The sequence below is a fragment of the Oncorhynchus nerka genome, unplaced genomic scaffold (assembly GCF_034236695.1).
Source record: "Oncorhynchus nerka isolate Pitt River unplaced genomic scaffold, Oner_Uvic_2.0 unplaced_scaffold_101___fragment_2___debris, whole genome shotgun sequence".
NCBI classification, from domain to species: domain Eukaryota; kingdom Metazoa; phylum Chordata; class Actinopteri; order Salmoniformes; family Salmonidae; genus Oncorhynchus; species Oncorhynchus nerka.
The window spans coordinates 90984-115801 of record NW_027039940.1 but is presented as its reverse complement, the minus strand read 5'-3'; the positions used below and the strand labels follow the sequence as shown (position 1 = coordinate 115801).

The window sequence follows — 24818 nt, the reverse complement described above, 5'->3', positions numbered from 1 at the left end:
ATCCACTTCATGAGGAACCCAGTCACAGTGGAAACAACATCCTCTATCCACTTCCTGATGAACCCAGTCACAGTGGGAACAACGTCCTCTATCCACTTCCTGATGAACCCAGTCACAGTGGGAACAACGTCCTCTATCCACTTCCTGATGAACCCAGTCACAGTGGGAACAACATCCTCTATCCACTTCCTGATGAACCCAGTCACAGTGGGAACAACGTCCTCTATCCACTTCCTGATGAACCCAGTCACAGTGGGAACAACATCCTCTATCCACTTCCTGATGAACCCAGTCACAGTGGGAACAACATCCTCTATCCACTTCCTGATGAACCCAGTCACAGTGGGAACAACGTCCTCTATCCACTTCCTGATGAACCCAGTCACAGTGGGAACAACGTCCTCTATCCACTTCCTGATGAACACAGTCACAGTGGGAACAACGTCCTCTATCCACTTCCTGATGAACCCAGTCACAGTGGGAACAACATCCTCTATCCACTTCCTGATGAACCCAGTCACAGTGGGAACAACGTCCTCTATCCACTTCCTGATGAACCCAGTCACCGTAGGAATTACGTCCTCTATCCACTTCCTGATGAACCCAGTCACAGTGGGAACAACGTCCTCTATCCACTTCCTGATGAACCCAGTCACAGTGGGAACAACATCCTCTATCCACTTCCTGATGAACCCAGTCACAGTGGGAACAACGTCCTCTATCCACTTCCTGATGAACCCAGTCACAGTGGGAACAACATCCTCTATCCACTTCATGAGCAACCCAGTCACAGTGGGAACAACGTCCTCTATACACTTCCTGATGAACCCAGTCACAGTGGGAACAATGTCCTCTATCCACTTCCTGATGAACCCCAGTCACAGTGGGAACAACATCCTCTATCCACTTCCTGATGAACCCAGTCACAGTGGGAACAACGTCCTCTATCCACTTCCTGATGAACCCAGTCACAGTGGGAACAACATCCTCTATCCACTTCCTGATGAACCCAGTCACAGTGGGAACAACATCCTCTATCCATTTCCTGATGAACCCAGTCACAGTGGGAACAACATCCTCTATCCACTTCCTGATGAACCCAGTCACAGTGGGAACAACATCCTCTATCCACTTCCTGATGAACCCAGTCACAGTGGGAACAACATCCTCTATCCACTTCCTGATGAACCCAGTCACAGTGGGAACAACGTCCTCTATCCACTTCCTGATGAACCCAGTCACAGTGGGAACAACGTCCTCTATCCACTTCCTGATGAACCCAGTCACAGTGGGAACAACGTCCTTTATCCACTTCATGAGGAACCCAGTCACAGTGGAAACAACATCCTCTATCCACTTCCTGATGAACCCAGTCACAGTGGGAACAACGTCCTCTATCCACTTCCTGATGAACCCAGTCACAGTGGGAACAACGTCCTCTATCCACTTCCTGATGAACCCAGTCACAGTGGGAACAACATCCTCTATCCACTTCCTGATGAACCCAGTCACAGTGGGAACAACGTCCTCTATCCACTTCCTGATGAACCCAGTCACAGTGGGAACAACATCCTCTATCCACTTCCTGATGAACCCAGTCACAGTGGGAACAACATCCTCTATCCACTTCCTGATGAACCCAGTCACAGTGGGAACAACGTCCTCTATCCACTTCCTGATGAACCCAGTCACAGTGGGAACAACGTCCTCTATCCACTTCCTGATGAACACAGTCACAGTGGGAACAACGTCCTCTATCCACTTCCTGATGAACCCAGTCACAGTGGGAACAACATCCTCTATCCACTTCCTGATGAACCCAGTCACAGTGGGAACAACGTCCTCTATCCACTTCCTGATGAACCCAGTCACCGTGGGAATTACGTCCTCTATCCACTTCCTGATGAACCCAGTCACAGTGGGAACAACGTCCTCTATCCACTTCCTGATGAACCCAGTCACAGTGGGAACAACATCCTCTATCCACTTCCTGATGAACCCAGTCACAGTGGGAACAACGTCCTCTATCCACTTCCTGATGAACCCAGTCACAGTGGGAACAACATCCTCTATCCACTTCATGAGCAACCCAGTCACAGTGGGAACAACGTCCTCTATACACTTCCTGATGAACCCAGTCACAGTGGGAACAATGTCCTCTATCCACTTCCTGATGAACCCCAGTCACAGTGGGAACAACATCCTCTATCCACTTCCTGATGAACCCAGTCACAGTGGGAACAACGTCCTCTATCCACTTCCTGATGAACCCAGTCACAGTGGGAACAACGTCCTCTATCCACTTCCTGATGAACCCAGTCACAGTGGGAACAACATCCTCTATCCACTTCCTGATGAACCCAGTCACAGTGGGAACAACGTCCTCTATCCACTTCCTGATGAACCCAGTCACAGTGGGAACAACGTCCTCTATCCACTTCCTGATGAACCCAGTCACAGTGGGAACAACGTCCTCTATCCACTTCCTGATGAACCCAGTCACAGTGGGAACAACGTCCTCTATCCACTTCCTGATGAACCCAGTCACAGTGGGAACAACGTCCTCTATCCACTTCCTGATGAACCCAGTCACAGTGGGAACAACGTCCTCTATCCACTTCCTGATGAACCCAGTCACAGTGGGAACAAAGTCCTCTATCCACTTCCTGATGAACCCCGTCACAGTGGGAACAACGTCCTCTATCCACTTCCTGATGAACCCAGTCACAGTGGGAACAATGTCCTCTATCCACTTCCTGATGAACCCAGTCACAGTGGGAATTACGTCCTCTATCCACTTCCTGATGAACCCAGTCACAGTGGGAACAACGTCCTCTATCCACTTCCTGATGAACCCCAGTCACAGTGGGAACAACATCCTCTATCCACTTCCTGATGAACCCAGTCACAGTGGGAACAACGTCCTCTATCCACTTCCTGATGAACACCGTCACAGTGGGAATTACGTCCTCTATCCACTTCCTGATGAACCCAGTCACAGTGGGAACAACGTCCTCTATCCACTTCCTGATGAACCCAGTCACAGTGGGAACAACGTCCTCTATCCACTTCCTGATGAACCCAGTCACAGTGGGAACAACGTCCTCTATACACTTCCTGATGAACCCAGTCACAGTGGGAACAACATCCTCTATCCACTTCCTGATGAACCCAGTCACAGTGGGAACAATGTCCTCTATCCACTTCCTGATGAACCCCAGTCACAGTGGGAACAACATCCTCTATCCACTTCCTGATGAACCCAGTCACAGTGGGAACAACGTCCTCTATCCACTTCCTGAAGAACCCAGTCACAGTGGGAACAACATCCTCTATCCACTTCCTGATGAACCCAGTCACAGTGGGAACAACATCCTCTATCCACTTCCTGATGAACCCAGTCACAGTGGGAACAACGTCCTCTATCCACTTCCTGATGAACCCAGTCACAGTGGGAACAACATCCTCTATCCACTTCCTGATGAACCCAGTCACAGTGGGAACAACGTCCTCTATCCACTTCCTGATGAACCCAGTCACATTGGGAACAACGTCCTCTATCCACTTCCTGATGAACCCAGTCACAGTGGGAACAACGTCCTCTATCCACTTCATGAGGAACCCAGTCACAGTGGGAACAACATCCTCTATCCACTTCCTGATGAACCCAGTCACAGTGGGAACAACGTCCTCTATCCACTTCCTGATGAACCCAGTCACAGTGGGAACAACATCCTCTATCCACTTCCTGATGAACCCAGTCACAGTGGGAACAAAGTCCTCTATCCACTTCCTGATGAACCCAGTCACAGTGGGAACAACGTCCTCTATCCACTTCCTGAAGAACCCAGTCACAGTGGGAACAACATCCTCTATCCACTTCCTGATGAACCCAGTCACAGTGGGAACAACGTCCTCTATCCACTTCCTGATGAACCCAGTCACATTGGGAACAACGTCCTCTATCCACTTCCTGATGAACCCAGTCACAGTGGGAACAACATCCTCTATCCACTTCCTGATGAACCCAGTCACAGTGGGAACAACGTCCTCTATCCACTTCCTGATGAACCCAGTCACATTGGGAACAATGTCCTCTATCCACTTCCTGATGAACCCAGTCACAGTGGGAACAACGTCCTCTATCCACTTCCTGATGAACCCAGTCACAGTGGGAACAACATCCTCTATCCACTTCCTGATGAACCCAGTCACAGTGGGAACAACGTCCTCTATACACTTCCTGATGAACCCAGTCACAGTGGGAACAATGTCCTCTATCCACTTCCTGATGAACCCAGTCACAGTGGGAACAACGTCCTCTATCCACTTCCTGATGAACCCAGTCACAGTGGGAACAAAGTCCTCTATCCACTTCCTGATGAACCCCGTCACAGTGGGAACAACGTCCTCTATCCACTTCCTGATGAACCCAGTCACAGTGGGAACAATGTCCTCTATCCACTTCCTGATGAACCCAGTCACAGTGGGAATTACGTCCTCTATCCACTTCCTGATGAACCCAGTCACAGTGGGAACAACGTCCTCTATCCACTTCCTGATGAACCCAGTCACAGTGGGAACAACGTCCTCTATCCACTTCCTGATGAACCCAGTCACAGTGGGAACAACGTCCTCTATCCACTTCCTGATGAACCCCAGTCACAGTGGGAACAACATCCTCTATCCACTTCCTGATGAACCCAGTCACAGTGGGAACAACGTCCTCTATCCACTTCCTGATGAACACCGTCACAGTGGGAATTACGTCCTCTATCCACTTCCTGATGAACCCAGTCACAGTGGGAACAACGTCCTCTATCCACTTCCTGATGAACCCAGTCACAGTGGGAACAACGTCCTCTATCCACTTCCTGATGAACCCAGTCACAGTGGGAACAACGTCCTCTATACACTTCCTGATGAACCCAGTCACAGTGGGAACAACATCCTCTATCCACTTCCTGATGAACCCAGTCACAGTGGGAACAATGTCCTCTATCCACTTCCTGATGAACCCCAGTCACAGTGGGAACAACATCCTCTATCCACTTCCTGATGAACCCAGTCACAGTGGGAACAACGTCCTCTATCCACTTCCTGAAGAACCCAGTCACAGTGGGAACAACGTCCTCTATCCACTTCCTGATGAACCCAGTCACAGTGGGAACAACGTCCTCTATCCACTTCCTGATGAACCCAGTCACAGTGGGAACAACATCCTCTATCCACTTCCTGATGAACCCAGTCACAGTGGGAACAACGTCCTCTATCCACTTCCTGAAGAACCCAGTCACAGTGGGAACAACATCCTCTATCCACTTCCTGATGAACCCAGTCACAGTGGGAACAACGTCCTCTATCCACTTCCTGATGAACCCAGTCACATTGGGAACAACGTCCTCTATCCACTTCCTGATGAACCCAGTCACAGTGGGAACAACGTCCTCTATCCACTTCATGATGAACCCAGTCACAGTGGGAACAACATCCTCTATCCACTTCCTGATGAACCCAGTCACAGTGGGAACAACGTCCTCTATCCACTTCCTGATGAACCCAGTCACAGTGGGAACAAAGTCCTCTATCCACTTCATGAGGAACCCAGTCACAGTGGGAACAACGTCCTCTATCCACTTCATGAGGAACCCAGTCACAGTGGGAACAACGTCCTCTATCCACTTCCTGATGAACCCAGTCACATTGGGAACAACGTCCTCTATCCACTTCCTGATGAACCCAGTCACAGTGGGAACAACGTCCTCTATCCACTTCATGAGGAACCCAGTCACAGTGGGAACAACATCCTCTATCCACTTCCTGATGAACCCAGTCACAGTGGGAACAACGTCCTCTATCCACTTCCTGATGAACCCAGTCACAGTGGGAACAAAGTCCTCTATCCACTTCCTGAGGAACCCAGTCACAGTGGGAACAACGTCCTCTATCCACTTCATGAGGAACCCAGTCACAGTGGGAACAACGTCCTCTATCCACTTCCTGATGAACCCAGTCACAGTGGGAACAACATCCTCTATCCACTTCCTGATGAACCCAGTCACAGTGGGAACAACGTCCTCTATCCACTTCTTGATGAACCCAGTCACAGGGAACAACATCCTCTATCCACTTCCTGATGAACCCAGTCACAGTGGGAACAACATCCTCTATCCACTTCCTGATGAACCCAGTCACAGTGGGAACAACATCCTCTATCCACTTCCTGATGAACCCAGTCACAGTGGGAACAACGTCCTCTATCCACTTCCTGATGAACCCAGTCACAGCGGGAACAACGTCCTCTATCCACTTCCTGATGAACCCAGTCACAGTGGGAACAACATCCTCTATCCACTTCCTGATGAACCCAGTCACAGTGGGAACAACATCCTCTATCCACTTCCTGATGAACCCAGTCACAGGGGGAACAGCGTCCTCTATCCACTTCCTGATGAACCCAGTCACAGCGGGAACAACGTCCTCTATCCACTTCCTGATGAACCCAGTCACAGTGGGAACAACGTCCTCTATCCACTTCCTGATGAACCCAGTCACAGTGGGAACAATGTCCTCTATCCACTTCCTGATGAACCCCAGTCACAGTGGGAACAACATCCTCTATCCACTTCCTGATGAACCCAGTCACAGTGGGAACAACGTCCTCTATCCACTTCCTGAAGAACCCAGTCACAGTGGGAACAACATCCTCTATCCACTTCCTGATGAACCCAGTCACAGTGGGAACAACGTCCTCTATCCACTTCCTGATGAACCCAGTCACATTGGGAACAACGTCCTCTATCCACTTCCTGATGAACCCAGTCACAGTGGGAACAACATCCTCTATCCACCCTCCTGATGAACCCAGTCACAGTGGGAACAACGTCCTCTATCCACTTCCTGATGAACCCAGTCACATTGGGAACAACGTCCTCTATCCACTTCCTGATGAACCCAGTCACAGTGGGAACAACGTCCTCTATCCACTTCCTGATGAACCCAGTCACAGTGGGAACAACATCCTCTATCCACTTCCTGATGAACCCAGTCACAGTGGGAACAACATCCTCTATCCACTTCCTGATGAACCCAGTCACAGTGGGAACAACATCCTCTATCCACTTCCTGATGAACCCAGTCACAGTGGGAACAAAGTCCTCTATCCACTTCCTGATGAACCCAGTCACAGTGGGAATTACGTCCTCTATCCACTTCCTGATGAACCCAGTCACAGTGGGAACAACGTCCTCTATCCACTTCCTGATGAACCCAGTCACAGTGGGAACAACGTCCTCTATCCACTTCCTGATGAACCCAGTCACAGTGGGAACAACGTCCTCTATCCACTTCCTGATGAACCCAGTCACAGTGGGAACAATGTCCTCTATCCACTTCCTGATGAACCCAGTCACAGTGGGAACAATGTCCTCTATCCACTTCCTGATGAACCCCAGTCACAGTGGGAACAACATCCTCTATCCACTTCCTGATGAACCCAGTCACAGTGGGAACAACGTCCTCTATCCACTTCCTGAAGAACCCAGTCACAGTGGGAACAACATCCTCTATCCACTTCCTGATGAACCCAGTCACAGTGGGAACAACGTCCTCTATCCACTTCCTGATGAACCCAGTCACATTGGGAACAACGTCCTCTATCCACTTCCTGATGAACCCAGTCACAGTGGGAACAACGCCCTCTATCCACTTCATGAGGAACCCAGTCACAGTGGGAACAACATCCTCTATCCACTTCCTGATGAACCCAGTCACAGTGGGAACAACGTCCTCTATCCACTTCCTGATGAACCCAGTCACAGTGGGAACAAAGTCCTCTATCCACTTCATGATGAACCCAGTCACAGTGGGAACAACGTCCTCTATCCACTTCATGAGGAACCCAGTCACAGTGGGAACAACGTCCTCTATCCACTTCCTGATGAACCCAGTCACAGTGGGAACAACATCGTCTATCCACTTCCTGATGAACCCAGTCACAGTGGGAACAACGTCCTCTATCCACTTCCTGATGAACCCAGTCACAGAGGGAACAACATCCTCTATCCACTTCCTGATGAACCCAGTCACAGTGGGAACAACATCCTCTATCCACTTCCTGATGAACCCAGTCACAGCGGGAACAACATCCTCTATCCACTTCCTGATGAACCCAGTCACAGCGGGAACAATGTCCTCTATCCACTTCCTGAAGAACCCAGTCACAGTGGGAACAACATCCTCTATCCACTTCCTGATGAACCCAGTCACAGTGGGAACAAAGTCCTCTATCCACTTCCTGATGAACCCAGTCACAGTGGGAACAACGTCCTCTATCCACTTCCTGATGAACCCAGTCACAGTGGGAACAACGTCCTCTATACACTTCCTGATGAACCCAGTCACAGTGGGAACAATGTCCTCTATCCACTTCCTGATGAACCCCAGTCACAGTGGGAACAACATCCTCTATCCACTTCCTGATGAACCCAGTCACAGTGGGAACAACGTCCTCTATCCACTTCCTGAAGAACCCAGTCACAGTGGGAACAACATCCTCTATCCACTTCCTGATGAACCCAGTCACAGTGGGAACAACGTCCTCTATCCACTTCCTGATGAACCCAGTCACAGTGGGAACAACGTCCTCTATCCACTTCCTGATGAACCCAGTCACAGAGGGAACAATGTCCTCTATCCACTTCCTGATGAACCCAGTCACAGTGGGAACAATGTCCTCTATCCACTTCCTGATGAACCCCAGTCACAGTGGGAACAACATCCTCTATCCACTTCCTGATGAACCCAGTCACAGTGGGAACAACGTCCTCTATCCACTTCCTGAAGAACCCAGTCACAGTGGGAACAACATCCTCTATCCACTTCCTGATGAACCCAGTCACAGTGGGAACAACGTCCTCTATCCACTTCCTGATGAACCCAGTCACATTGGGAACAACGTCCTCTATCCACTTCCTGATGAACCCAGTCACAGTGGGAACAACGTCCTCTATCCACTTCATGAGGAACCCAGTCACAGTGGGAACAACATCCTCTATCCACTTCCTGATGAACCCAGTCACAGTGGGAACAACGTCCTCTATCCACTTCCTGATGAACCCAGTCACAGTGGGAACAAAGTCCTCTATCCACTTCATGAGGAACCCAGTCACAGTGGGAACAACGTCCTCTATCCACTTCATGAGGAACCCAGTCACAGTGGGAACAACGTCCTCTATCCACTTCCTGATGAACCCAGTCACAGTGGGAACAACATCGTCTATCCACTTCCTGATGAACCCAGTCACAGTGGGAACAACGTCCTCTATCCACTTCCTGATGAACCCAGTCACAGAGGGAACAACATCCTCTATCCACTTCCTGATGAACCCAGTCACAGTGGGAACAACATCCTCTATCCACTTCCTGATGAACCCAGTCACAGCGGGAACAACATCCTCTATCCACTTCCTGATGAACCCAGTCACAGCGGGAACAATGTCCTCTATCCACTTCCTGAAGAACCCAGTCACAGTGGGAACAACATCCTCTATCCACTTCCTGATGAACCCAGTCACAGTGGGAACAAAGTCCTCTATCCACTTCCTGATGAACCCAGTCACAGTGGGAACAACGTCCTCTATCCACTTCCTGATGAACCCAGTCACAGTGGGAACAACGTCCTCTATACACTTCCTGATGAACCCAGTCACAGTGGGAACAATGTCCTCTATCCACTTCCTGATGAACCCCAGTCACATTGGGAACAACATCCTCTATCCACTTCCTGATGAACCCAGTCACAGTGGGAACAACGTCCTCTATCCACTTCCTGAAGAACCCAGTCACAGTGGGAACAACATCCTCTATCCACTTCCTGATGAACCCAGTCACAGTGGGAACAACGTCCTCTATCCACTTCCTGATGAAACCAGTCACAGTGGGAACAACGTCCTCTATCCACTTCCTGATGAACCCAGTCACAGAGGGAACAATGTCCTCTATCCACTTCCTGATGATCCCAGTCACAGTGGGAACAATGTCCTCTATCCACTTCCTGATGAACCCCAGTCACAGTGGGAACAACATCCTCTATCCACTTCCTGATGAACCCAGTCACAGTGGGAACAACGTCCTCTATCCACTTCCTGAAGAACCCAGTCACAGTGGGAACAACATCCTCTATCCACTTCCTGATGAACCCAGTCACAGTGGGAACAACGTCCTCTATCCACTTCCTGATGAACCCAGTCACATTGGGAACAACGTCCTCTATCCACTTCCTGATGAACCCAGTCACAGTGGGAACAACGTCCTCTATCCACTTCATGAGGAACCCAGTCACAGTGGGAACAACATCCTCTATCCACTTCCTGATGAACCCAGTCACAGTGGGAACAACGTCCTCTATCCACTTCCTGATGAACCCAGTCACAGTGGGAACAAAGTCCTCTATCCACTTCATGAGGAACCCAGTCACAGTGGGAACAACGTCCTCTATCCACTTCATGAGGAACCCAGTCACAGTGGGAACAACGTCCTCTATCCACTTCCTGATGAACCCAGTCACAGTGGGAACAACATCCTCTATCCACTTCCTGATGAACCCAGTCACAGTGGGAACAACGTCCTCTATCCACTTCCTGATGAACCCAGTCACAGAGGGAACAACATCCTCTATCCACTTCCTGATGAACCCAGTCACAGTGGGAACAACATCCCCTATCCACTTCCTGATGAACCCAGTCACAGCGGGAACAACATCCTCTATCCACTTCCTGATGAACCCAGTCACAGCGGGAACAACGTCCTCTATCCACTTCCTGATGAACCCAGTCACAGCGGGAACAACGTCCTCTATCCACTTCCTGATGAACCCAGTCACAGTGGGAACAACATCCTCTATCCACTTCCTGATGAACCCAGTCACAGTGGGAACAACGTCCTCTATCCACTTCCTGATGAACCCAGTCACATTGGGAACAACGTCCTCTATCCACTTCCTGATGAACCCAGTCACAGTGGGAACAACGTCCTCTATCCACTTCATGAGGAACCCAGTCACAGTGGGAACAACATCCTCTATCCACTTCCTGATGAACCCAGTCACAGTGGGAACAACGTCCTCTATCCACTTCCTGATGAACCCAGTCACAGTGGGAACAAAGTCCTCTATCCACTTCATGAGGAACCCAGTCACAGTGGGAACAACGTCCTCTATCCACTTCATGAGGAACCCAGTCACAGTGGGAACAACGTCCTCTATCCACTTCCTGATGAACCCAGTCACAGTGGGAACAACATCCTCTATCCACTTCCTGATGAACCCAGTCACAGTGGGAACAACGTCCTCTATCCACTTCCTGATGAACCCAGTCACAGAGGGAACAACATCCTCTATCCACTTCCTGATGAACCCAGTCACAGTGGGAACAACATCCCCTATCCACTTCCTGATGAACCCAGTCACAGCGGGAACAACATCCTCTATCCACTTCCTGATGAACCCAGTCACAGTGGGAACAACGTCCTCTATCCACTTCCTGATGAAACCAGTCACAGTGGGAAATCCACTTCCTGATGAACCCAGTCACAGAGGGAACAATGTCCTCTATCCACTTCCTGATGATCCCAGTCACAGTGGGAACAATGTCCTCTATCCACTTCCTGATGAACCCCAGTCACAGTGGGAACAACATCCTCTATCCACTTCCTGATGAACCCAGTCACAGTGGGAACAACGTCCTCTATCCACTTCCTGAAGAACCCAGTCACAGTGGGAACAACATCCTCTATCCACTTCCTGATGAACCCAGTCACAGTGGGAACAACGTCCTCTATCCACTTCCTGATGAACCCAGTCACATTGGGAACAACGTCCTCTATCCACTTCCTGATGAACCCAGTCACAGTGGGAACAACGTCCTCTATCCACTTCATGAGGAACCCAGTCACAGTGGGAACAACATCCTCTATCCACTTCCTGATGAACCCAGTCACAGTGGGAACAACGTCCTCTATCCACTTCCTGATGAACCCAGTCACAGTGGGAACAAAGTCCTCTATCCACTTCATGAGGAACCCAGTCACAGTGGGAACAACGTCCTCTATCCACTTCATGAGGAACCCAGTCACAGTGGGAACAACGTCCTCTATCCACTTCCTGATGAACCCAGTCACAGTGGGAACAACATCCTCTATCCACTTCCTGATGAACCCAGTCACAGTGGGAACAACGTCCTCTATCCACTTCCTGATGAACCCAGTCACAGAGGGAACAACATCCTCTATCCACTTCCTGATGAACCCAGTCACAGTGGGAACAACATCCCCTATCCACTTCCTGATGAACCCAGTCACAGCGGGAACAACATCCTCTATCCACTTCCTGATGAACCCAGTCACAGCGGGAACAACGTCCTCTATCCACTTCCTGATGAACCCAGTCACAGCGGGAACAACGTCCTCTATCCACTTCCTGATGAACCCAGTCACAGTGGGAACAACATCCTCTATCCACTTCCTGATGAACCCAGTCACAGTGGGAACAACATCCTCTATCCACTTCCTGATGAACCCAGTCACAGGGGGAACAACGTCCTCTATCCACTTCCTGATGAACCCAGTCACAGCGGGAACAACGTCCTCTATCCACTTCCTGATGAACCCAGTCACAGTGGGAACAACGTCCTCTATACACTTCCTGATGAAACCAGTCACAGTGGGAACAATGTCCTCTATCCACTTCCTGATGAACCCCAGTCACAGTGGGAACAACGTCCTCTATCCACTTCCTGAAGAACCCAGTCACAGTGGGAACAACATCCTCTATCCACTTCCTGATGAACCCAGTCACAGTGGGAACAACGTCCTCTATCCACTTCCTGATGAACCCAGTCACATTGGGAACAACGTCCTCTATCCACTTCCTGATGAACCCAGTCACAGTGGGAACAACGTCCTCTATCCACTTCATGAGGAAACCAGTCACAGTGGGAACAACGTCCTCTATCCACTTCCTGATGAACCCAGTCACAGTGGGAACAACATCCTCTATCCACTTCCTGATGAACCCAGTCACAGTGGGAACAATGTCCTCTATCCACTGCCTGAAGAACCCAGTCACAGTGGGAACAACATCCTCTATCCACTTCCTGATGAACCCAGTCACAGTGGGAACAACGTCCTCTATCCACTTCCTGATGAACCCAGTCACAGTGGGAACAACGTCCTCTATCCACTTCCTGATGAACCCAGTCACAGAGGGAACAATGTCCTCTATCCACTTCCTGATGAACCCAGTCACAGTGGGAACAATGTCCTCTATCCACTTCCTGATGAACCCCAGTCACAGTGGGAACAACATCCTCTATCCACTTCCTGATGAACCCAGTCACAGTGGGAACAACGTCCTCTATCCACTTCCTGAAGAACCCAGTCACAGTGGGAACAACATCCTCTATCCACTTCCTGATGAACCCAGTCACAGTGGGAACAACGTCCTCTATCCACTTCCTGATGAACCCAGTCACATTGGGAACAACGTCCTCTATCCACTTCCTGATGAACCCAGTCACAGGGGGAACAACGTCCTCTATCCACTTCCTGATGAACCCAGTCACAGCGGGAACAACGTCCTCTATCCACTTCCTGATGAACCCAGTCACAGTGGGAACAACGTCCTCTATACACTTCCTGATGAAACCAGTCACAGTGGGAACAATGTCCTCTATCCACTTCCTGATGAACCCCAGTCACAGTGGGAACAACGTCCTCTATCCACTTCCTGAAGAACCCAGTCACAGTGGGAACAACATCCTCTATCCACTTCCTGATGAACCCAGTCACAGTGGGAACAACGTCCTCTATCCACTTCCTGATGAACCCAGTCACATTGGGAACAACGTCCTCTATCCACTTCCTGATGAACCCAGTCACAGTGGGAACAACGTCCTCTATCCACTTCATGAGGAAACCAGTCACAGTGGGAACAACGTCCTCTATCCACTTCCTGATGAACCCAGTCACAGTGGGAACAACATCCTCTATCCACTTCCTGATGAACCCAGTCACAGTGGGAACAATGTCCTCTATCCACTGCCTGAAGAACCCAGTCACAGTGGGAACAACATCCTCTATCCACTTCCTGATGAACCCAGTCACAGTGGGAACAACGTCCTCTATCCACTTCCTGATGAACCCAGTCACAGTGGGAACAACGTCCTCTATCCACTTCCTGATGAACCCAGTCACAGAGGGAACAATGTCCTCTATCCACTTCCTGATGAACCCAGTCACAGTGGGAACAATGTCCTCTATCCACTTCCTGATGAACCCCAGTCACAGTGGGAACAACATCCTCTATCCACTTCCTGATGAACCCAGTCACAGTGGGAACAACGTCCTCTATCCACTTCCTGAAGAACCCAGTCACAGTGGGAACAACATCCTCTATCCACTTCCTGATGAACCCAGTCACAGTGGGAACAACGTCCTCTATCCACTTCCTGATGAACCCAGTCACATTGGGAACAACGTCCTCTATCCACTTCCTGATGAACCCAGTCACAGTGGGAACAACGTCCTCTATCCACTTCATGAGGAACCCAGTCACAGTGGGAACAACATCCTCTATCCACTTCCTGATGAACCCAGTCACAGTGGGAACAACGTCCTCTATCCACTTCCTGATGAACCCAGTCACAGTGGGAACAAAGTCCTCTATCCACTTCATGAGGAACCCAGTCACAGTGGGAACAACGTCCTCTATCCACTTCATGAGGAACCCAGTCACAGTGGGAACAACGTCCTCTATCCACTTCCTGATGAACCCAGTCACAGTGGGAACAACGTCCTCTATCCACTTCCTGATGAACCCAGTCACAGAGGGAACAACATCCTCTATCCACTTCCTGATGAACCCAGTCACAGTGGGAACAACGTCCTCTATCCACTTCCTGATGAACCCAGTCACATTGGGAACAACGTCCTCTATCCACTTCCTGATGAACCCAGTCACAGTGGGAACAACATCCTCTATCCACTTCCTGATGAACCCAGTCACAGTGGGAACAACGTCCTCTATCCACTTCCTGATGAACCCAGTCACATTGGGAACAACGTCCTCTATCCACTTCCTGATGAACCCAGTCACAGTGGGAACAACGTCCTCTATCCACTTCATGAGGAACCCAGTCACAGTGGGAACAACATCCTCTATCCACTTCCTGATGAACCCAGTCACAGTGGGAACAACGTCCTCTATCCACTTCCTGAAGAACCCAGTCAAAGTGGGAACAACATCCTCTATCCACTTCCTGATGAACCCAGTCACAGTGGGAACAAAGTCCTCTATCCACTTCCTGATGAACCCAGTCACAGTGGGAATTACGTCCTCTATCCACTTCCTGATGAACCCAGTCACAGTGGGAACAACGTCCTCTATCCACTTCCTGATGAACCCAGTCACAGAGGGAACAACATCCTCTATCCACTTCCTGATGAACCCAGTCACAGTGGGAACAACATCCTCTATCCACTTCCTGATGAACCCAGTCACAGCGGGAACAACATCCTCTATCCACTTCCTGATGAACCCAGTCACAGCGGGAACAACGTCCTCTATCCACTTCCTGATGAACCCAGTCACAGCGGGAACAACGTCCTCTATCCACTTCCTGATGAACCCAGTCACAGTGGGAACAACATCCTCTATCCACTTCCTGATGAACCCAGTCACAGTGGGAACAACATCCTCTATCCACTTCCTGATGAACCCAGTCACAGGGGGAACAATGTCCTCTATCCACTTCCTGATGAACCCCAGTCACAGTGGGAACAACATCCTCTATCCACTTCCTGATGAACCCAGTCACAGTGGGAACAACGTCCTCTATCCACTTCCTGAAGAACCCAGTCACAATGGGAACAACATCCTCTATCCACTTCCTGATGAACCCAGTCACAGTGGGAACAACGTCCTCTATCCACTTCCTGATGAACCCAGTCACATTGGGAACAACGTCCTCTATCCACTTCCTGATGAACCCAGTCACAGTGGGAACAACATCCTCTATCCACTTCCTGATGAACCCAGTCACAGTGGGAACAACGTCCTCTATACACTTCCTGATGAACCCAGTCACAGAGGGAACAACATCCTCTATCCACTTCCTGATGAACCCAGTCACAGTGGGAACAACGTCCTCTATCCACTTCCTGATGAACCCAGTCACAGTGGGAACAACGTCCTCTATCCACTTCCTGAAGAACCCAGTCACAGTGGGAACAACATCCTCTATCCACTTCCTGATGAACCCAGTCACAGTGGGAACAACGTCCTCTATCCACTTCCTGATGAACCCAGTCACATTGGGAACAACGTCCTCTATCCACTTCCTGATGAACCCAGTCACAGTGGGAACAACGTCCTCTATCCACTTCATGAGGAACCCAGTCACAGTGGGAACAACATCCTCTATCCACTTCCTGATGAACCCAGTCACAGTGGGAACAAAGTCCTCTATCCACTTCATGAGGAACCCAGTCACAGTGGGAACAACGTCCTCTATCCACTTCATGAGGAACCCAGTCACAGTGGGAACAACGTCCTCTATCCACTTCCTGATGCGCCGACTGAGATGGCCGCCTCGCTTCGCGTTCCTAGGAAACTATGCAGTTTTTTGTTTTTTTACGTGTTATTTCTTACATTAGTACCCCAGGTCATCTTAGGTTTCATTACATACAGTCGAGAAGAACTACTGAATATAAGATCAGCACCAACTCACCATCAGTACGACCAAGAATATGTTTTCCGCGACGCGGATCCGGTGTTCTGCCTTACAAACAGGACAACGGAATGGATCGCATGCAGCGACCCAAGGAAACGACTCTGAAAAAGAGGGAAACGAGGCGGTGTTCTGGTCAGACTCCGAAAAAGGGCACATCGCGCACCACTCCCCAGCATTCTTCTTGCCAATGTCCAGTCTCTTGACAACAAGGTTGACGAAATCCGAGCAAGGGTAGCATTCCAGAGGGACTTCAGAGACTGCAACGTTCTCTGCTTCACAGAAACATGGCTTACTGGGAAGACGCTATCCGTTGCGGTGCAGCCAACGGGTTTCTCCACGCATCGCGCCGACAGAAACAAACATCTTTCTGGTAAGAAGAGTGGCGGGGGCGTATGCCTCATGACTAACGAGACATGGTGTGATGAAGGAAACATACAGGAACTCAAATCCTTCTGTTCACCTGATTTAGAATTCCTCACAATCAAATGTAGACCGCATTATCTTCCAAGAGAATTCTCCTCGGTTATAATCACAGCCGTATATATCCCCCCAAGCAGACACATCGATGGCTCTGAACGAACTTTATTTAACTCTTTGCAAACTGGAAACCATTTATCCGGAGGCTGCATTCATTGTAGCTGGGGATTTTAACAAAGCTAATCTGAAAACAAGACTCCCTAAATTTTATCAGCATATCGATTGCGCAACCAGGGGTGGTAAAACCTTGGATCATTGTTACTCTAACTTCCATGACGCATATAAGGCCCTGCCCCCCCCTTTCGGAAAAGCTGACCACGACTCCATTTTGCTGATCCCTGCCTACAGGCAGAAACTAAAACAAGAGGCTCCCACGCTGAGGTCTGTCCAACGCTGGTCAGACCAAGCTGACTCCACACTCCAAGACTGCTTCCATCACGTGGACTGGGACATGTTTCAGTATTGCGTCAGATGGAAATATTGACGAATACGCTGATTCGGTGTGCGAGTTCATTAGAACGTGCGTCGAAGATGTCGTTCCCATAGCAACGATAAAAACATTCCCAAACCAGAAACCGTGGATTGATGGCAGCATTCGCGTGAAACTGAAAGCGCGAACCACTGCTTTTAATCAGGGCAAGGTGTCTGGTAACATGTCCGAATATAAACAATGCAGCTATTCCCTCCGCAAGGCTATTAAACAAGCTAAGCGTCAGTACAGAGACAAAGTGGAATCTCAATTCAATGGCTCAGACACAAGAGGCATGTGGCAGGGTCTACAGTCAATCACGGACTACAAGAAGAAACCCAGCCCAGTCACGGACCAGGATGTCTTGCTCCCAGGCAGACTAAATCACTTTTTTGCCCGCTTTGAGGACAATACAGTGCCACTGACACGGCCTGCAACGAAAACATGCGGTCTCTCCTTCACTGCAGCCGAGGTGAGTAAGACATTTAAACGTGTTAACCCTCGCAAGGCTGCAGGCCCAGACGGCATCCCCAGCCGCGCCCTCAGAGCATGCGCAGACCAGCTGGCCGGTGTGTTTACGGACATATTCAATCAATCCCTATACCAGTCTGCTGTTCCCACATGCTTCAAGAGGGCCACCATTGTTCCTGTTCCCAAGAAAGCTAAGGTAACTGAGCTAAACGACTACCGCCCCGTAGCACTCACTTCCGTCATCATGAAGTGCTTTGAGAGACTAGTCAAGGACCATATCACCTCCACCCTACCTGACACCCTAGACCCACTCCAATTTGCTTACCGCCCAAATAGGTCCACAGACGATGCAATCTCAACCACACTGCACACTGCCCTAACCCACCTGGACAAGAGGAATACCTATGTGAGAATGCTGTTCATCGACTACAGCTCGGCATTCAATACCATAGTACCCTCCAAGCTCGTCATCAAGCTCGAGACCCTGGGTCTCGACCCCGCCCTGTGCAACTGGGTACTGGACTTCCTGACGGGCCGCCCCAGGTGGTGAGGGTAGGCAACAACATCTCCTCCCCGCTGATCCTCAACACGGGGGCCCCACAAGGGTGCGTTCTGAGCCCTCTCCTGTACTCCCTGTTCACCCACGACTGCGTGGCCACGCACGCCTCCAACTCAATCATCAAGTTTGCGGACGACACAACAGTGGTAGGCTTGATTACCAACAACGACGAGACGGCCTACAGGGAGGAGGTGAGGGCCTCGGAGTGTGGTGTCAGGAAAATAACCTCACACTCAACGTCAACAAAACTAAGGAGATGATTGTGGACTTCAGGAAACAGCAGAGGGAACACCCCCTATCCACATCGATGGATCAGTAGTGGAGAGGGTAGCAAGTTTTAAGTTCCTCGGCATACACATCACAGACAAACTGAATTGGTCCACTCACACTGACAGCGTCGTGAAGAAGGCGCAGCAGCGCCTCTTCAACCTCAGGAGGCTGAAGAAATTCGGCTTGTCACCAAAAGCACTCACAAACTTCTACAGATGCACAATCGAGAGCATCCTGGCGGGCTGTATCACCGCCTGGTAAAGCAACTGCTCCGCCCTCAACCGTAAGGCTCTCCAGAGGGTAGTGAGGTCTGCACAACGCATCACCGGGGGCAAACTACCTGCCCTCCAGGACACCTACACCACCCGATGTTACAGGAAGGCCATAAAGATCATCAAGGACATCAACCACCCGAACCACTGCCTGTTCACCCCGCTATCATCCAGAAGGCGAGGTCAGTACAGGTGCATCAAAGCTGGGACCGAGAGACTGAAAAACAGCTTCTATCTCAAGGCCATCAGACTGTTAAACAGCCACCACTAACATTGAGTGGCTGCTGCCAACACACTGTCATTGACACTGACCCAACTCCAGCCACTTTAATAATGGGAATTGATGGGAAATGATGTAAATATATCACTAGCCACTTTAAACAATGCTACCTTATATAATGTTACTTAACCTACATTATTCATCTCATATGCATATGTATATACTGTACTCTAGATCATCGACTGCATTCTTATGTCACTAGCCACTTTAACTATGCCACTTTGTTTACTTTGTCTACATACTCATCTCATATGTATATACTGTACTCGATACCATCTACTGTATGCTGCTCTGTACCATCACTCATTCATATATCCTTATGTACATATTCCTTATCCCCTTACACTGTGTACAAGACAGTAGTTTTGGAATTGTTAGTTAGATTACTTGTTGGTTATCACTGCATTGTCGGAACTAGAAGCACAAGCATTTCGCTACACTCGCATTAACATCTGCTAACCATGTGTATGTGACAAATAAAATTTGATTTGATTTGATTTGATTTGATGAACCCAGTCACAGTGGGAACAACATCCTCTATCCACTTCCTGATGAACCCAGTCACAGTGGGAACAACGTCCTCTATCCACTTCCTGATGAACCCAGTCACAGAGGGAACAAGATCCTCTATCCACTTCCTGATGAACCCAGTCACAGTGGGAACAACATCCTCTATCCACTTCCTGATGAACCCAGTCACAGCGGGAACAACATCCTCTATCCACTTCCTGATGAACCCAGTCACAGCGGGAACAACGTCCTCTATCCACTTCCTGATGAACCCAGTCACAGCGGGAACAACGTCCTCTATCCACTTCCTGATGAACCGAGTCACAGTGGGAACAACATCCTCTATCCACTTCCTGATGAACCCAGTCACAGTGGGAACAACATCCTCTATCCACTTCCTGATGAACCCAGTCACAGGGGGAACAACGTCCTCTATCCACTTCCTGATGAACCCAGTCACAGTGGGAACAACATCCTCTATCCACTTCCTGATGAACCCAGTCACAGGGGGAACAACGTCCTCTATACACTTCCTGATGAAACCAGTCACAGTGGGAACAATGTCCTCTATCCACTTCCTGATGAACCCCAGTCACAGTGGGAACAACATCCTCTATCCACTTCCTGATGAACCCAGTCACAGTGGGAACAACGTCCTCTATCCACTTCCTGAAGAACCCAGTCACAATGGGAACAACATCCTCTATCCACTTCCTGATGAACCCAGTCACAGTGGGAACAACGTCCTCTATCCACTTCCTGATGAACCCAGTCACATTGGGAACAACGTCCTCTATCCACTTCCTGATGAACCCAGTCACAGTGGGAACAACATCCTCTATCCACTTCCTGATGAACCCAGTCACAGTGGGAACAACGTCCTCTATCCACTTCCTGAAGAACCCAGTCACAATGGGAACAACATCCTCTATCCACTTCCTGATGAACCCAGTCACAGTGGGAACAACGTCCTCTATCCACTTCCTGATGAACCCAGTCACATTGGGAACAACGTCCTCTATCCACTTCCTGATGAACCCAGTCACAGTGGGAACAACATCCTCTATCCACTTCCTGATGAACCCAGTCACAGTGGGAACAACGTCCTCTATCCACTTCCTGATGAACCCAGTCACATTGGGAACAACGTCCTCTATCCACTTCCTGATGAACCCAGTCACAGTGGGAACAACGTCCTCTATCCACTTCATGAGGAACCCAGTCACAGTGGGAACAACATCCTCTATCCACTTCCTGATGAACCCAGTCACAGTGGGAACAACGTCCTCTATCCACTTCCTGATGAACCCAGTCACAGTCGGAACAACATCCTCTATCCACTTCCTGATGAACCCAGTCACAGTGGGAACAAAGTCCTCTGTCCACTTCCTGATGAACCCAGTCACAGTGGGAATTACGTCCTCTATCCACTTCCTGATGAACCCAGTCACAGTGGGAACAACGTCCTCTATCCACTTCCTGATGAACCCAGTCACAGTGGGAACAACGTCCTCTATACACTTCCTGATGAACCCAGTCACAGTGGGAACAATGTCCTCTATCCACTTCCTGATGAACCCCAGTCACAGTGGGAACAACATCCTCTATCCACTTCCTGATGAACCCAGTCACAGTGGGAACAACGTCCTCTATCCACTTCCTGAAGAACCCAGTCACAGTGGGAACAACATCCTCTATCCACTTCCTGATGAACCCAGTCACAGTGGGAACAACGTCCTCTATCCACTTCCTGATGAACCCAGTCAGAGTGGGAACAACATCCTCTATCCACTTCCTGATGAACCCAGTCACAGAGGGAACAACATCCTCTATCCACTTCCTGATGAACCCAGTCACAGCGGGAACAACATCCTCTATCCACTTCCTGATGAACCCAGTCACAGCGGGAACAACGTCCTCTATCCACTTCCTGATGAACCCAGTCACAGTGGGAACAACGTCCTCTATCCACTTCCTGATGAACCCAGTCACAGCGGGAACAACGTCCTCTATCCACTTCCTGATGAACCCAGTCACAGTGGGAACAACGTCCTCTATACACTTCCTGATGAACCCAGTCACAGTGGGAACAATGTCCTCTATCCACTTCCTGATGAACCCCAGTCACATTGGGAACAACATCCTCTATCCACTTCCTGATGAACCCAGTCACAGTGGGAACAACGTCCTCTATCCACTTCCTGAAGAACCCAGTCACAGTGGGAACAACATCCTCTATCCACTTCCTGATGAACCCAGTCACAGTGGGAACAACGTCCTCTATCCACTTCCTGATGAACCCAGTCACATTGGGAACAACGTCCTCTATCCACTTCCTGATGAACCCAGTCACAGTGGGAACAATGTCCTCTATCCACTTCCTGATGAACCCAGTCACAGAGGGAACAACATCCTCTATCCACTTCCTGATGAACCCAGTCACAGTGGGAACAACATCCTCTATCCACTTGCTGATGAACCCAGTCACAGAGGGAACAACATCCTCTATCCACTTCCTGATGAACCCAGTCACAGTGGGAACAACATCCTCTATCCACTTCCTGATGAACCCAGTCACAGAGGGAACAACATCCTCTATCCACTTCCTGATGAACCCAGTCACAGCGGGAACAACGTCCTCTATCCACTTCCTGATGAACCCAGTCACAGTGGGAACAACGTCCTCTATCCACTTCCTGATGAACCCAGTCACAGCGGGAACAACGTCCTCTATCCACTTCCTGATGAACCCAGTCACAGTGGGAACAACGCCCTCTATCCACTTCCTGATGAACCCTATACACTTCCTGATGAACCCAGTCACAGTGGGAACAATGTCCTCTTTCCACTTCCTGATGAACCCCAGTCACATTGGGAACAACATCCTCTATCCACTTCCTGATGAACCCAGTCACAGTGGGAACAACGTCCTCTATCCACTTCCTGAAGAACCCAGTCACAGTGGGAACAACATCCTCTATCCACTTCCTGATGAACCCAGTCACAGTGGGAACAACGTCCTCTATCCACTTCCTGATGAACCCAGTCACATGGGGAACAACGTCCTCTATCCACTTCCTGATGAACCCAGTCACAGTGGGAACAATATCCTCTATCCACTTCCTGATGAACCCAGTCACAGTGGGAACAACGTCCTCTATCCACTTCCTGATGAACCCAGTCACATTGGGAACAACGTCCTCTATCCACTTCCTGATGAACCCAGTCACAGTGGGAACAACGTCCTCTATCCACTTCATGAGGAACCCAGTCACAGTGGGAACAACATCCTCTATCCACTTCCTGATGAACCCAGTCACAGTGGGAACAACGTCCTCTATCCACTTCCTGATGAACCCAGTCACAGTGGGAACAATGTCCTCTATCCACTTCCTGATGAACCCAGTCACATTGGGAACAACGTCCTCTATCCACTTCCTGATGAACCCAGTCACAGTGGGAACAATATCCTCTATCCACTTCCTGATGAACCCAGTCACAGTGGGAACAACGTCCTCTATCCACTTCCTGATGAACCCAGTCACATTGGGAACAACGTCCTCTATCCACTTCCTGATGAACCCAGTCACAGTGGGAACAACGTCCTCTATCCACTTCATGAGGAACCCAGTCACAGTGGGAACAACATCCTCTATCCACTTCCTGATGAACCCAGTCACAGTGGGAACAACGTCCTCTATCCACTTCCTGATGAACCCAGTCACAGTGGGAACAACGTCCTCTATCCACTTCCTGATGAACCCAGTCACAGTGGGAACAACGTCGTCTATCCACCTCCTGATGAACCCCAGTCACCGAGTCAGTGTATACGTCGATATTATTCCCAGAGGTTGAACAGTCCTGAACAGTCCGGACCAACATTGAACAGTCCTTACCACAGGTGCTTCCTGCTTAAGTTTCTGCATATAGGCGGGGAGGAGCAGTATGAATGTGTGGTCAGATTTCCAGAAGGGAAGGCGGGGGGGGGAGGTCCTTGTAGCCATCCCAGAAGGAAGAGTAGCAATGGTTAAGAATGCTCTTGCGGCCAGTAGCAAAGGAGATGTGGTGATAGAATGTCCAGTGTTTTCCTCAGATTTAGTTTATTATAGTCAAAACGTACAATAAATTCAGTCTCAGGGTGTAGTTCCTTGAGAGCTGTTGTTGTGTCAGCCTGAGGGGGAATGCGGTCGGCATTTGTTTGGTGAGATATTCAGATCGGTGAGAACAAAAGGGCTTGAGTTCCTGTACGTCAATCACACCATGAGATGTTAATCACGAGACACGTCCATACATCTCTTTCTTTTCCCTGAGAGATCTTTTGTTCCTGTCCGCGTGATGGATGGAGAACCCCGCTGGTTGAATGGACAGGGGGCAATATATCCAGAGAAACCTCACGTTTCCATAAAAGCAGATTGTTAGTCTCTTATGTCTCTTTGGAAGGACATCCTCGCCCTGAGCTCATCTATTTTATTGCCCAGAGGACTGAATGGCAGCTAATAATATACAGTGCAAGACTAAGATCCCACTCATCCTTCTCGGGTAGCAACGTTTTGGACCTGGGATGGATGGGGCTGTCCTCGGGTAGCAACGTTTTGGACCTGGGATGGATGGGGCTGTCCTCGGGGAGCAACGTTTTGGACCTGGGATGGATGGGGCTGTCCTCGGGGAGCAACGTTTTGGACCTGGGATGGATGGGGCTGTCCTCGGGGAGCAACGTTTTGGA

At 49.8% G+C, this 24818-nt stretch overlaps 1 protein-coding gene across 1 annotated transcript in view; it reads right to left on the bottom strand.

Moving 5' to 3' along the window:
* The window catches only part of hephl1b (hephaestin-like 1b), a gene marked incomplete at its 3' end in the record, with an annotated part of 101335 nt that overhangs the window by 8288 nt on the left and 68229 nt on the right, over window positions 1–24818 (bottom strand). The gene's annotated exons all lie outside the window — the stretch shown is intronic.